The sequence below is a fragment of the Schistocerca cancellata genome, chromosome 7, assembly GCF_023864275.1.
Source record: "Schistocerca cancellata isolate TAMUIC-IGC-003103 chromosome 7, iqSchCanc2.1, whole genome shotgun sequence".
NCBI classification, from domain to species: domain Eukaryota; kingdom Metazoa; phylum Arthropoda; class Insecta; order Orthoptera; family Acrididae; genus Schistocerca; species Schistocerca cancellata.
In genome coordinates this window covers 505,263,256-505,266,575 of record NC_064632.1, presented here as the reverse complement: position 1 = coordinate 505,266,575, position 3,320 = coordinate 505,263,256, and the positions used below count along the sequence as shown (strand labels likewise).

Here is a 3,320-nt window from a genome sequence, read left to right as displayed (position 1 = left end):
TTGATTTTATTTACTGACAAGGCTACATTCACTGACCATGGAAATGTTAATTTGCATAACATGCACTACTGAGCAGCTGAAAATCCATGTTGGCTGCGGCAAGTTGCTCACCGAAACCGTGGTCGGTGAATGTATGGTGTGAGGGTCTGGAGGACAGAATTATAGGCCCATATTTCATCGAAGGAAATCTTATTGGTAGGAGGTACAGCACATTCCTACAAGAAATATTAGGTCTATTATTGGAAGAAATACCTTTAGGAACAAGGAACAGAATGTGGTATCAACACGATGGGTGTCCGGCACATTTTTCGCTGATGGCTGTTGGCTGCAGAGACAATTCTCAGATCGTCGGATTGGACCCGGAGGAGATGTGTCGTAGCCGGCTCGTTCGCCACACTTGACGCCTCTCGATTTTTTCTTGTGGGGATTCGTAAAAGGCGTTGTTTATAAAGACGTTTCAACTACACCTGAAGATATGCGAGAGAGAATTATCAGAGCATGTGCTTCGATAAGTACCGAAGTGGTAAGGAATACCACTCAATCCATGATACGATTGCAGCGCTGCGTTGATACTAATGGTCATCACTTCAAACACCTTCTGTAAATGGACGTCATGCCACCTTTGTAACCTTCGTTCACATTCAAATACCTTACTGTTACACATCATTGAATTCGTCTCGATAGCCGCTATCAGAAAATAAGTACCAAATTATGGCATCCCATTAAAAAAAAAAACAAAGACGACGTTCATATCTCTGAAGCGACCCTAACTTGCAACAATACACCAATGTCACATTATGGCCCCCGTTGTCCCATGAAACTTTCGTCCCACAAACTTTTCAGCTCCTATCATACTTTCGGAGTTATTCTTGATTGCTATAGTTAGTAACTCACCCTGTAGAGGTGCAGCACGATGGACAGTCGCAGGTACGTCGCCTGTGACCCACTGGGCCCCAAAATGAAGCTGACCCTGGTGCACTGGCCGCTATGGAGGGGTAGAAGAGCCGTTGTTGTGTTGGACAGTACGACGAGGGCTCTCCCACAAGGAAATTGTGGGTTCGAAGATTTGGTAAATGCTACGGGAGTTAAGGCAGCAACAAGAGAGACGGTGCATATGTAAACTCTTCATGACCCCAACAAGCCACAGCAGTTACAGAAGCACGACCTCGTCTGGTAGCGTTGCCTGATGGCTCCGACAGCATCCACGTTCCCACAGGCGTCGTCAGGTTTCGAACCTGTGGCCTCCGGTAGCGGGAAGCGGTGTCACAAGGACGGCGGTGTCTGCTCTCTCAGTCTTGCTAAGGCCTGGCATTGTCGACATACCTCGGTACTGCTGCGTCTTTAGAGGCACCTTTACGTTGTTACGCTGCTAGTGGATCGGTATTGTACCGCCCAGCTTTGGCTTGTGTCGGGCGCTGACGGACGTCCCACGGCTCGGTGACTAGGAGGGCATCGGTTCGACCCTCGGTGGCAGCAGCCTGCAGCAGGAAGCCATCACACAGCGGACACCCATTCGCAACCTGGCTGTGTTGACATCACAGCCTGGCTAGACGGCATGCTTTTATTGTGGTGTCACCGCCAGACACCACACTTGCTAGGTGGTAGCCTTTAAATCGGCAGCGGTCCGTTAGTATACGTCGGACCCGCGTGTCGCCACTATCAGTGATTGCAGACCGAGCGCCGCCACACGGCAGGTCTAGAGAGACTTCCTAGCACTCGCCCAGTTGTTCAACCGACTTTGCTAGCGATGGTTCACTGACCAAATACGCTCTCATTTGCCGAGACGATAGTTAGCATAGCCTTCAGCTACGTCATTTGCTACGACCTAGCAAGGCGCCATTGCCAGTTACTATTGAGATTATGAATAATGTACCATCAAGAGCGATGTTCACCATTTATGGATTAAAGTTAAGTATTCCAGCAGCAACGTACGTTTTTTGCTAAAGTCTAATTTCCTTGTCCTGTTCCAGACCTCAGGCCAGTCTGCGTGAGCTAAAACGCGTGCCTTTCGGCTTCCTCTAGTAGTACCGGGTTGGCTCTCTTGCCAACCCACAACATTTATACAAAGCAAGCCCGATCTTTTTCCGGTTTAGGTGACGTACACTGCTTGCCAAGAGCCGTCGAAATGTCTGGAAGCGCTGGTTATTGCATCATCGCCTGAATCGCAGTTGAAGGGCCACTGGTGATTTGTAAGTGCTCATCTCGTGGACACTGACAAGCTTCCGGAATTCGCCAACTGGCTCCATCTCTATATCGCGTAGTTACACTGCTCCCTTACCAGAAGCATTTTGGGCCATCGTATTCTTCCTCAATATTAGCAACCTACAAACTTCTATAGAAGGCACAAAGAACTGAATGGTTTTAGCTGCTAGTGGGCATTGATTTAAATCAATGAGGGAAGTTGTAAAGTTGCGCTGGACTGGGATTCGAACCCAGATCTCCTGCTTACTAGGCAGATGCGCTGTCCACTGCGCCATCTAGACAGTGGTCATCGCAATTGTGCAGACTACCCTAGCACGTCTCCTTTCAGGGCCGAATTCTCAAATTACCCACACACTGCTGATGTAGTGGCCCTTGCCCATTATCCTCATTACTCGCGGGATTTCGTCGAATGCCGTCAGCGTTGGAATGTAGTGTGTATTTGGACTGAAGTGATCAACTGAACGTCCTCACCTTCTGACATATCCGAAGGAGCAGACACCCCATACCTTAACTTCAGTCTTATCGCACGCAAGCACATGACCTGATTTCTACTCGCCGACTGATCGTATCTCCAAGCAATGCCAGTCTAACCTCGCCACAATAACTAAGCTTCACAGCGGCGAGTAAACTGAAATGATCTCACTCAATTCTTGAGTCATTGTAGAGTCTGCCCGACAGCATGGACCTCCACCAGACAAAAGGAGTCTTTTCCGCGACCACAGTTCCAGCGACTAGCATCCAGCATAACCCAGAACAACACATAGACTGGAATGTAAAATAAACTTCGAACTCTCTTTCGTACAAGAAGATCCACAAGAGCAGTAACCTGCGTATGATTCCTATGGTCGAAAGCGAACTGTCTCCGCAAAGATGTAAAATTGTTCCTGTATCCAAGCAAAGACGATGTTGCAGACCTTATAGCGATTAATCGAAGCTCATTATAGCAAACTCGCGAAGACTATTTCAAGGTTAAGTATCACTTGTAAGTAGGCTGTTTAGGTTTTCTTATTGGTAAGGCCACGTAGCGCTCGGTATGAAAATCACTGGCTGTGCTGTGTGCAGTCCGTGGCTAGTTTGCATTGTTGTCTGCCATTGTAGTGTTGGGCAGCTGGATGTGA

At 48.1% G+C, this 3,320-nt stretch overlaps 1 non-coding gene across 1 annotated transcript; it reads right to left on the bottom strand.

Annotated features, from left to right (window-relative positions):
* Positions 1-2,410: 2,410 nt before the first annotated feature.
* On the bottom strand, positions 2,411-2,483 carry Trnat-agu (transfer RNA threonine (anticodon AGU)). The gene has a single exon. It is a non-coding gene; the product is annotated as a tRNA-Thr (tRNA).
* Between the last annotated feature and the right edge of the window lie 837 nt (positions 2,484-3,320).